Source organism: Chiloscyllium plagiosum, chromosome 6 (assembly GCF_004010195.1).
Source record: "Chiloscyllium plagiosum isolate BGI_BamShark_2017 chromosome 6, ASM401019v2, whole genome shotgun sequence".
Lineage (NCBI taxonomy): Eukaryota > Metazoa > Chordata > Chondrichthyes > Orectolobiformes > Hemiscylliidae > Chiloscyllium > Chiloscyllium plagiosum.
Window position 1 is genome coordinate 106,856,284 of NC_057715.1, and position 12,123 is coordinate 106,868,406.

Here is a 12,123-nt window from a genome sequence, read left to right on the forward strand (position 1 = left end):
GCCAAACTCAGAGACAGGTTTACTTTAGCTACTCTACTCATTTTACATACTATAGCTACTGTAATTTAGATTGAATTCAACTTTGTTAAAGTTTAAATAAAACTGTAGCGAGCCGCCTTGTGATTTTGTTTTAGTTTTGTGTTATGTGGAACGTCTCTGCTGATTTTAGGATTGGAAACATGTTGGCCACATGTTCTTATTCACCTGATGTTCAACACTCGGGTATGATCGGGCACCTTCGTGCCTTTTCGGCGACATCACCGCCCCTCATAAAGATGGCGCCAATGAATGGTTGATCGTGAATACGCATGCGCATCCTCCATACGCCCCTCAGCACAGATAGGCCCCCACCACCCCACACTGACGGGACTTTTAGCTGTCCGACAAAACTTCCTTGTGAAACGCGACGGTCCCGGGTCAGGCGAAACTGACTGCCCTCTCGGGATCCTCTTTATTCAGGCACACGCGAGAGGAGGATCTCCAAGAAATGGGGTTGAGGCATGATGTTGCGGTGTCGGATGGATCAGGCGCGCCTTCGGTTGTTCGTTTCTGGGGTCCTTCTTGAGTCCGGTCGCAGTGGTGGTGGTGGTGGTTGCTGACAGGAGAGGCCTCCAGCAGGTTGCCGGCTCCCGGCCTAACGTTACCCACTTCATGAAACGGTAGGTCGTCAGAAAGCAGCTTCCCACGAAGGCTTCATGTATCTCGCAGCTCCCGCGGCGTTCTGTTAGATCACTTGGAGATTCCTGCCCGAGTTACAGCGTCGCAGGTTTTAATCACATAATGTTTGTGTTTTGATAGAGGTTTTTTTTATTATTATTGTTATTCAACCGAGCGACGTGGGCATTGCTGGCTGGGCCCAACACTTTATTCTGGATCAGTGGTGCTGGAAGAGCACAGCAGTTCAGGCAGCATCCAAGGAGCAGCGAAATCGACGTTTCGGGTTACCCAACACTTTATTGCCTCTGAGTTCTGAAGAAGGATCGCTGAATACCCAAATATTATAACCGTGCTCTCCTTTTCTCTCTGCACAGATGCTGCCTGACCTGTTGAGTTTCTCCAGCAATTTCTGTTTTTTTTGTTTTTGTTTCTGAATTCCAGCATTCGCAGGTTTTTTTTTAAAAACTCTATTGCATTCCATAGCTACCCTTGGTAAGCTGCCTTCTTTAAGCACTGCAGTCCACATGATGTAGGTAGATTGCAACACCCTGAGGCGGGGACTTCTGGATTTTGACCCAGCGATACAGAAGGGTTACACCTGAAACTTTGACTTCTGCATCTTCTGATGTTGCCTGGCTTGCTGTGTTCTTCCAGCCACCTCCTTGTCTACACAGAAGGAACAGCAATGTATTTCCAGTCAGGATGGTGAGTGACTCGGAGGGGAACTTAGAGGTCATGGTATTCCCATGTATCTGCTGCTCTTGGCTTTCCAGATGTTTGTGGGTTTGAAGATGTTGCCTAAAAATAAGAGTTTTGAGACAAAAAAAGATATTGCTGAACAAACTCAACAGGTCTGGCATAGCCAGTGGAGAGAGAAAGATGTAGAGATGGTGCCAGACCTACTGAGTTTCTCCAGCAATTTTTGTTGTTTCAGATCTCCGACCTCCACAGTTCTTTGTTTTATAATAGAGTATTGAGGTTGGTTAATAGAAAATGAATCATGCAATTTTCTCGGGGGAGAGATACTGGGGAATGGGGTATGTACACATAGATTTGAATGAACAGCAAAATACTGCAGATGCTAGCAATTTGAATTTTAAAAACAAATTAAAATGTTGGGGAAACTTAGCAGACCAGATAGCAACTGTGGAAAGAGAAACAGAGTTAATGTTTCGAGTCCAGTATGATAATTCTTCTGAATTGATAGGGGTTGGAAAATTAGTTGAGTATGACAGGATGTGTTCTTCTCCAAGCGACACATCATTCTGACTTGGAAGTATATCACTGTTCCTCCACAGTCAATAGGTTAAAATTCTGCAGCTCTCTCTCTAGCAACATTGTGGATCTATCTAAGAAATGGACTGCAGCGGTTCAAGAAATTCAGCTCACTGCCATTTCTACAATGGCAATTATGGATTGGAAATAAATGTTGACTTAGTCAGTAGAGTCTACACCCCCTGTATGAAATTAAAAATGTATTTCATTATAGATTTTTCCGTACCACGTGGACTGAAGGCAAGTTCAAGAAAATACCCCACTGCTCCCTTCTCCATGTTAAAGTGGAAATGGGCGATGAATGCTGGGCTAACCTGCTGCATCAATATCCCAAAAACAAAATTGACTTTTAAAAAGTTGAGAAGGCTACTTAAATACCAGCTGACTTCCCTTGGCTTGATTTAAAGGATTTGGAAGCAAGGGATTAATAGTAAACCTTTACAGATCACTTGCCTCAGCTTGTGTTGCATCTGTTCCATGGATGTGCACACACTACATGGATTGTACACGGCAGTTCACCACTGTCTTCTCTAAGCCAGTTAGGTATGGGTAATAAATGATGGCCTAGCCAGTGATGCCCATATCCTGTGAAGGAATATTTAAAAAATTTATCTGGTCACTAGATTTATTGGAAGGATGCCAAATCCTTAAAGAATGATCTGAGAAAGTTTATTGGAGTGATATTGGGAGTAAGGTATTTAAATTATGCAGAAGGAATGAAGAAACTTAATACTCTATTTATTGCAGGGAAAGTTAAGTGGGGGTTCAATAGAGGGTTTCAAAATTGAGTAATTTTGATAGATTAGATCTGGAGGAACTACAGGAGAGTTGAGAGCCAGAAGAGGTACAGATTTTGTACTTATGTGAGTGACAGCAAAAGAGCTAGTGGGAGATGAGTTCTTTACATGATCTGTGTGTGTCATCTGGAATGCACAGCTTGTCAGCAATTAAAAGATATTTAACAGTAACTTTCAACAAAGAATTGGATGTATACTTGAAATAAAGAAAAATTGGGCAAAGAGCAAGGAAATTCAATGAATTGACTAACTCTTTCAAAGAGCCAAATTTTGCCTTCTGTGATGTATGATTCTGTGGTGCAAACACAGTACTGAAGTTATTCATATCTTTAATAATCTACAAATGCTAAATTGTTGATAATATAGTATTTTTATTTGGGTGCCACGAACATCTGATGCAGTTCACCTGCAGAGATCTGCCATTTTAGATGGAACTTCTACAACTTGTCAATGCTCACCCATTGCTCCAATCTCCCAGGTGCACTAAACAAAACGTTCCTGAGTACTCTCTCCATGGGCAAAGCTCAAGAACATCCACTAATGTGGATGTAGGTTTGCTCGCTGAGCTTGAAGGTTCATTTCCAGATGTTTCGTCACCCTACTAGGTAACATCCTCAGTGGGCCTCAGGCGAAGCACTGCTGAAAATTCCTGTTTTCTATTTATATGTTTGGGTTTCTTTGGGTTGATTATGTCATTTCTCATGTGTGCCTTTGTTTGGCTTGTCCTTGCTTGGTATAAGCAAAACTAATGTCATTTACAAAAGACCGTGCAAGGACTGTAACAAACACTACATTGGACAAACAGGCAGAAAACTAGCCACCAGGATACATGAACACCAACTAGCCACAAAAGGACATGACCTTCTCTCACTAGTATCCTTATAAACGGATGAGGAAGGACACCACTTCGACTGGGACAACACATCCACCTTAGGACAAGCCAAACAAAAACACGCACGAGAATTCCTAGAAGCATGGCATTCCAACCGGAACTCTGTCAGCAAACGCATAAAGTTAGACCCCATCTACCACCCTCTGAGAAAAGAAACAGGAAGTGACTTCACCGCAGGAAATAATCACCACAGGAAATGACATCAGAAACCCAAACACATAAATAGAAAACAGGAATTTCCAGCAGTGCTTTTTGCCTGAGGCCCACTGAAGATGTTACCTAGTAGGGAGATGAACCTTCCAGCTCAGCAAGCAAACCTACATCCAAAATCTCAACCTGAGCTACAAATCTTCTCAAAACTCGCTAAAACCCACTATATGACAATGTTAAATATTTTGAAGAATCTCTAGTAAATTATTCAAAGTATTGTTTTTGGTAAATTGGATACCACGAATGCAAACATGCAATGCTGAGAGTATTATACCAAACCTTGCACTGTATTTTTCTGTTAGAAAGAAAGAAAAGATACAATTCAATATCATTCCGTTTACTAGCTGTATAGGCAGGATTTCTTTCCAGATTGGATTTCAGTGCATGGTCTCAATGAGATTTTGTTTTTTCTGTGGTCATCTGCTAACCTCTATTCATTAATCTTGGGTGTAGAACGTGATGCACATTCTGTTTCTCTCTGGGAAAGAAAACTGAAGGGTGAATGACATTGACCCACTCTGACACAGATTGAAAATAGTATTTTGGAAGAAACTAGTGCCCCTTGTGCTTTGCATTCCAAAATGTAATTACAACTGTTAAATTAGTGGTATTTTAATTAATGGTATTTAGCTGCATCGATGAAAGGAGATTTGCATTTATCTAGCGTTTTCTTTGATTATGGGACATTTCACAGAATTGTATGGTGTAATCTCTTGTGATGCAGGAAGTATAGTAGTTAATTTATGTATAGTCTTGATTTTTGTTTGGTTTCATGATCCCAGTTACCTAATATAGCAAGTGAAAGATTCATTGCAATCTTCAGATAGTTTGAGAAGCAACAGTTTAGACATGATACATTTGTTAATTAAACAAAGAAAGAACTCTTGACTAATGAGAATGCTTTACCAATGCTGGAGCCATTCTGTGGAAGGAGGAATGGAGATAGCACACTCCCACGTCCCAATTGACCTACCATCTTTTTCTGATGGTCTGGGTACTCCCCTAACATGGTGTGTCTCATCTCCCTGGGACTATTTGCCCCTGTCTCCCTGTCTGTCCCTGTTAATAAACCTTACTTTGGGGACTGGCTATAAATGTATGTCAGTCACCTGTTTGACCTCTCTTGGCCCAACAGTCATGCGATAGATACTCTTGAGTCAGGTGACTTGTCCCCTTGTCATTGAAAGTTAGTTTTCATTCCTTCTAGTAGCAAAATCATATTATTTTCGACATGCTACATAGATAATTGAGTAGGATGGGGCATGAGTCAAGACCTTCCTAATTCTTACGACCTCTCATCTGATTTCATGGAGAGATTTGTTTACATTTTCAGAAGACTAATTACTAATATGACACTCTTAGTGACATCCCAAACTCTCAGGAAATACAAGTATTGTGTGCTGTAAGGGGGCTTCTCGACAGCAAGCTCCCTGAAGCAACAATGCCACAATAACCAAGTAAAATGTTTTTGTGATTGACAAATCATGATACTGGCAATAACTCCTGTTCTTTGCTGCGCTGAGATCACTTGTGTCCACCAGAGAAAGCAGGAAATTCCAAACAGTCTTGATCATTGGAGAGGAAAAAAAATGTTTGTCTTAAATGGACGTCCCCATATTTTGTAAACTCTGACCCCTCATTCTAGATTGTCTCCCAAGAGGAAATGTTCTTTCAAAATCTACCAGGTGCACTAAAAGAAAAGTTCCTGAGTACTCTCACCATGGGCAAAGCTCAAGAACATCCACTAATGTAGATGTAGGTTTGCTCGCTGAGCTTGAAGGTTCATTTCCAGATGTTTCGTCACCCTACTAGGTAACATCCTCAGTGGTTTCTCCCTCTGTGCAGCTGTTGCACTTTATTCCACAGTCTCGCTGATGTCCTGGTGCCGTTTGTATGGTACAATCTGCCTGTATAGCACGCACATGTGACAAGAATAAGTCAATTAATTAATTAATGTCCATGTCCCATGAGTAAATATATATTTGAAGTTGAGAAAATTCATTCACAGTAATGAGGACTTAACGAAGGATCTATCGGCCTCTCTGCTGGGTTGGCGAAGGGCATTCTCTGGTATTTGACTATTATGCCGGGATGCTGTTGGGGTTAATTGGGTTGTATTTTTAGTGTTTCAAAATATTTAAACATATTACATGTAAATAATTATATAATCATTCAGTTTATTTTATCTTAATTTATTTTATGTAGTAAACTTCTGTTTTGTTGATAAATCAAAATCTGCTGCATTGCTTCAGTGAAAGAACATCTTGTTAAAACTGAAAAAACAAAACATGACCTGTCAAATGAGACTTCAGTCTGGGATCTGACTTGCCTGATCGGAGCAAATGCTGGGATCATAATACTTGCTTTAGTTGCAGACTTCATGTTCAGTGGATCTCTCTTGTTCTAACCAAACAATTGTTTCTTCTGCTCTACTTAAATTAGCTGTCTCGTCTTCAACCGCAAATAGAGACAGCAACCGATCCATCAAGAGGTCAGAAGAATTGAAAGGAAAAGAGGAACTCAAAAAAAAAAAAATTCCAACAAACAGGGAGGTAGAACTGAGTAAATTGTTGGAACTGAAATTTGACAAGTCTCTATGTTCTAACTGAGTTCATAGAACATAGAAGAATACAGCGCAGTACAGGCCCTTTGGCCCTCGATGTTGCGCCGATCCAAGCCCACCTAACCTATACTAACCCACTATCCTCCATATACCTATCCAATGCCCGCTTAAATGCCCATAAAGAGGGAGAGTCCACCACTGCTACTGGCAGGGCATTCCATGAACTTACGACTCGCTGAGTGAAGAACCTAACCCCGTTTCAGTGCCTCCACATCCTTCCTATAGTATGGCGACCAAAACTGCACACAATATTCCAGATGCGGCCGCACCAGAGTCTTATACAACTGCATCATGACCTCAGGACTCCGGAACTCAATTCCTCTACCAATAAAAGCCAGTACGCCATATGCCTTCCTCACCGCACTATTTACCTGGGTGGCAACTTTCAGAGATCTGTGTACATGGACACCAAGATCCCTCTGCTCATCCACACTACCAAGTATCCGACCATTAGCCCAGTACCCCAAAGCTCATGATGAGGGCTTACCCCCTCATCTCGGGTCTTCAAAGAAGTAGCTAATGAGATGGTTGATTTAATTTTCTAAAACTCTTCAGTTTCAGGAAAAGTTACTTTAGATTGGTAAATTGTTAATGAAACACAATTCAAAAGGAGAGGAAGGCAGGAAATTGCAGGCCAGTTAGCTTAATGTTTGTCCTAGAGAAACATTATTCGAAGCTATTGAAGAAGTTATAATAGGGCACTTGGACAAGTTCAAGGTGATTAGGCAGAGTCAGTGTAGTTTTGTCAAAGGGAAATCAAGTCTAATTTATTGGAGTTCTTTGAAGTTGTAACTTGTGCTGTAGCTAAAGGGGAACCAGGGGGCGTTTTGGTCTTGAATTTCCAGAAGGCATTTGATCAGGTGCCACAAAGGTAACTGCAGAAAAATCAAAGCTCATGATGAGGGCTTACTACATTGGCATGAATAGAAGATTTGGCTATTTAACAGAAGATAGAGCAGGAATAGATGTGTCTTTGTCAGGCTGGCAGGATGTCACAAGTGGTGTGCCACAGGCTTCAATGTTGGGATCTCAACTCTTTGCAGTTTATAAAAACGATGTGGATGAAGAGACCAAAGGTTTGATAGGTATATTTGCTGACAGTACAAGCAAAGGAAGGAAAGTAGTTGTGAAGAGGACATGAGTCTGCATAGAGGTATAAATAAGTTCACTGAATGGGCAAAGATCTGGCAAGAGTAGTGTAGTGTGGAAGTGAGAAATGGTCCATTTTGGCAGAAAGAATTTTAAAAAACATATTTAAATGGTGAGAGATTGCAGAGCTCTGACTTGCAAAGAGATTTGGTGGGAGAAAGTGAGGACTGCAGATGCTGGAGATCAGAGCTGAAAATGTGTTGCTGGAAAAGCACAGTAGGTCAGGCAGCATCCAAGGAGCAGGAGAATCGACGTTTCGGACATGAGCCCTTCTTGAGGAAAGAGATTTGGTGTCTTAGTATATGAATTGCAGAAGGTTAATATGTAGGTGCAGCCAGTAATCAGGAAAAGCTAACAATATTGTTGCAAGGCCAATTGAATGCAATAGTAGGGAGGCTAGGTTCAATTATACAGGGCATTGGAGAGACTGCATCTGGAATGTTTTGTAGAGTATTGGTCACTGAAATTTTTATTCTCAAGCTTTCATTTCAATGAAAGATAACATTTGGCTCTCAGTAGTATTGCATCATGCATGGGGAGTTACAAGTGTGGCATGAATGCTGCTGGAAGAATCGAGCCTATAATCTAAATGTATCAGAAGAAACACATTGGCATTTTATAGTGACATGATTTGTGCCTGATACAGAATACTGCTCAAAGGTAGTGACAAACAGAATGACCAGTAGCAGCACAGAATACAGGGAAGCTGACTTCTTATGGTGCTGCGCTTTAAATTGATAGCATGCTTATCGATAAAGGAAAAGTGGAACTCTCAGCTAGTGTTGTCTGTCTTTGAGCATCAGATTGGTATGACATGGGCAGAGGATGTGAAACAATAGGTCATAATCCTTGAGCAAGTGGAGGCAACCTATTGTCTGTGATCTTGTTGCCAGAATCCCTTTCACTTAGGCCGTCAGCTGTCCTAAGTGAATTGACTGCTTAGCTTCACTAAATGTTAGAAAAAGGGAGAAGCAATATGCTAAGATCAATTCTGTTTCTAGAGGTTAGAGTATATTCAGTATCTTCAAGGCTAAAGCTGATAGATTTTTGTGTATTAAGGGAATTAGGGATATGGAGAGTGCAGTGCGGAAGATCAGCCATGATTTGCTTGGAATGGTGGTACAGGTCCAACTCACTCCACCATCAACTGTCGGCAGCAGCAGCAAGTACCTCCAGCAATGTCCACTGCAGAAATTAATGAGTCTTCATAGACTGTGCCTTCCAAACTGATAATCACTTCTATCTGGAAGGACAAGGGAAACTGATACAGGGCTGCATCATGAACTGGAAGCTCCCCTCCAAACCACACACCATCCTGACTTGCAGATTATATTGCAGTTCCTTCAGTGTCAGTCTGTCAAAATCTTGGACCTCCCTCCCCGATGGCATTGTGGGTCTACGTACACTAAATGGACTGCAATACTTCAAGAAAGCAGCTCACCAGCTCAAGAAGAACTAGCACTCGGAAATAATTGCTAGTCTAGCCAGCAATACTCATATTCCATGAATGAATAACAAAATCATCTGTGATTATTAGAGAAATGTCAATGTTTGGTATCATTAATAAACTTCATGACATCTGTCACAGCACAAACCCAGTTTTTGTGGTGTAAGTTACATGAGCTAACAATTAGTGCTTAGTACTCAGGCCTGTCATACTGGCAGTGGTGTTTGATCCAAGAATCAACATCATTTCTTTAAGCCACACATCAATCTTCAATTTTTCAGAGGAAGCAGACACAATCTGTCCATCCTTTTCTGGTAGATGTGACCTCACACTTCTTGTAAAACCTTTAAAAATCCTTTTTACTTCATGATTTGGCGGTACTGGTATTGGACTGGGGTGTACAAAATTAAAAATCGCACAACACCATGTTATAGTCCAATAGGTTTATGTGGAAGCGCTAGCTTTCGGAGCACTGCTCCTTCTGGTGGTTGTGGAGTATAAGATCGTAAGACACAGAATTTAAGCAAATGTTTACAGTGTGATGTAACTGAATTATATATTGAAAAAGACCTGGATGGTTTGTTAAGTATCTCATCATATTGGTTTCAGTTCTTTCATATGAAAATCCCAGAACATTCTTAAAGTTACATTCTCAAGTGAACTGTAACAATAGGTGCCGTGTTGGCCCAGATAATGCATTGAAGGTGTGAGGTGCCCTGTGTGAGGCTGTCTGTGTTCCAATGTTCAGACTGATTACCTTTTTAAAAGGATTTACAGAATCTCACATGGATTCATGCAGTTTTTGAGCAAATAAAATGTAATTCTGCAAGTACAAATTCACTCCACAAACCAGTGTGTCTGGTGGGGGTGTGTGGTTATGAATGTCTGAGCATGTGTGTTAGTGTGAAAGAGTATAAATCTGTGAGAGGGTACATGTGTGGATGAGAGTGTGGGAGTGTATATGTGAACATATGAGAGAGAGCCTGTGTATGAGAGAGGGTCTGCATGAGTGTATGAGTCTGTAAGTGTGTATATGTATGTGTGTGTGTGTGTGTGGGGTTACCTGTAGTGTGACACGAACCCGGTTGAGGCCATCTCCATTGCTACTGACCTTGGCTATTAGCCTCTGCCCGGCCACTTTGCGTTATTGCCTGTCCTGAAGTCTGACTGGGAGGGAACACTCCTGTCTGTTGACTGTTGTGTGGTGTCCATTCATCTATAACCATAGCCTCTGCTCAGTCTCGCCAATGTGCCATGCCTCAGGGCATTCTTGCCTGCAGTGTATGAGAGAGACAAAGTTGGCCGAGTCACCTGAGTACTTGCTACGTACATGATGGGAGGTGTCCCCACGTATAATAGTGGTATCCATGTCGACACTCTGACACATCTTGCAATGTCTACCGTGACAAGTTGTATGGTGTTGTCATCAAAGCCAGCTGTTTGCTACGAACATTGATCTGTTTGAGGTTTGGTAGTTGTTCAAAGGCGCGACCTTCCCCATAACTCTACTTCTCGCCTTTAATCAGCCACCAAACCTCAAACAGATCATTGTTGGTAGCACACTGCCTGCCTTTGAGAACAACACCATACAACCATGTCACAGTGGATGCTGTAAGACGTGTCAGAGTGTTAACACGGGTACCAGCATTACACGTGGGGACGCCTCCCACCATGTATGTGGCAGGTACTCATGTGAGTCTGCCAACGTTGTCTATCTCATACGCTGCAAGCAAGGATGCTCTGAGGCATGGTACAATGGTGAGACCAAGTAGAAGCTACTGCAACGGATGAATGGGTACTGCACAACAATCAACAGACGGCAGTGTTCCATCTCAGTTGCAGAACCCTTCAGCGGTATGGAACATTAGACCTCGGACCTTCGGGTGGCCATCCTCCGAGATGGACTTAGAGACAGGTAACAACGAAAAGTGGCCGAGCAGAGGCTGATAGCGAAGTTCGGTACCCATGGGAATGGCCTCAACTGGGACCTTGGGTTCATGTCACACTACAGGTGACCCCACTGCACTACAGACGTATGCGCACATGCACATGAGCGCGTGTGCGCACACATAAGCGCGCACACTTCTACAGACTCATACACTCACGCAGACCGTCTCTCACACAAGCTGTCTCTCATCCACTCACACCTATGCACCCTCTCACAGATTTATGCCCCTTATACTCACGCACTCACTCGTGCATACACATGCACACACACACAGGTTTGTGGGGTGAATTTGTACTTGCAGAATTACATTTTATTTTGCTCAATAACTGCATGAATCCATGTAAGATTCTGTAAATCCCTTTTTTAGAAATAGAATCAGTCTGAACATTGGGGCACAAACAGTCTCACACAGGGCACTTCATACCTTCAGTGCATTATCTGGACCAACATGGCACCTATTGTTAAAGTTCACTTGAGAAAGTAACTTTAAGGAAGTTCTGGGATTGACATATGAAAGAACTGAAACCCCCCTGGTCATTCTAAAAGATGAGAAACTTAACCAACAGTGCAGGTCTTTTTCAATATATAATTTCAGTCATATCACACTTATGCTATAAATTCTGTGTCTTTCGATCTTATACTCCACAACCACCTGATGAAAGAGCAGTGCTCCAAAAGCTAGTGCTTCCAAATAAACCTGTTGGACTATAACCTGGTGTTGTGATTTTTAATTTTTTTCTCCATGCATTTCATGTAGCTTGCTTTTTCAAGATTCTCCCTGCACTAATTATGAATAGGCCTGGCATATCTAAATTTAAATATGTATCTCAGCTTGTCACATGTTTGTAGCTATTAGTTTGGTGCTTTTATCAATGGTTGTAGGTGCCAGAATGTTTCTGGAGGTGAAATCAGCTGAGTGAGATTTATTTGTTAACACTGGTGGCCATATTCCTTGAGAGAAGCTTGTTAAACAGACTAGAAGAGGCAAAAGGACAGTCAAAATCTGTCCTGGTGACCATCCTTAGCTGAATTAAGATGGATATGAATGTTGCCCTGTGCCTGAGCTGTGAGAGGAACAGCCATTACGGTAGTTGAAGTATTAGCTGATTTTATCCTGAATTTTTT

At 41.8% G+C, this 12,123-nt stretch overlaps 1 protein-coding gene across 3 annotated transcripts in view; it reads left to right on the forward strand.

Annotated features, from left to right (window-relative positions):
• Positions 1-316: 316 nt before the first annotated feature.
• The window catches only part of LOC122550918 (A-kinase anchor protein 17A-like), a 39,114-nt gene continuing 27,307 nt past the window's right edge, over positions 317-12,123 (forward strand). The window contains exon 1 of one of the 3 annotated variants that reach the window (XM_043692366.1): positions 317-659. The gene's annotated coding sequence lies outside the window, so the exon portion shown is untranslated. Of the gene's footprint in view, positions 660-702; positions 767-1,337; positions 1,363-12,123 lie in introns of those variants that run through there. The other 2 variants (XM_043692367.1, XM_043692368.1) reach the window with 2 other exon arrangements.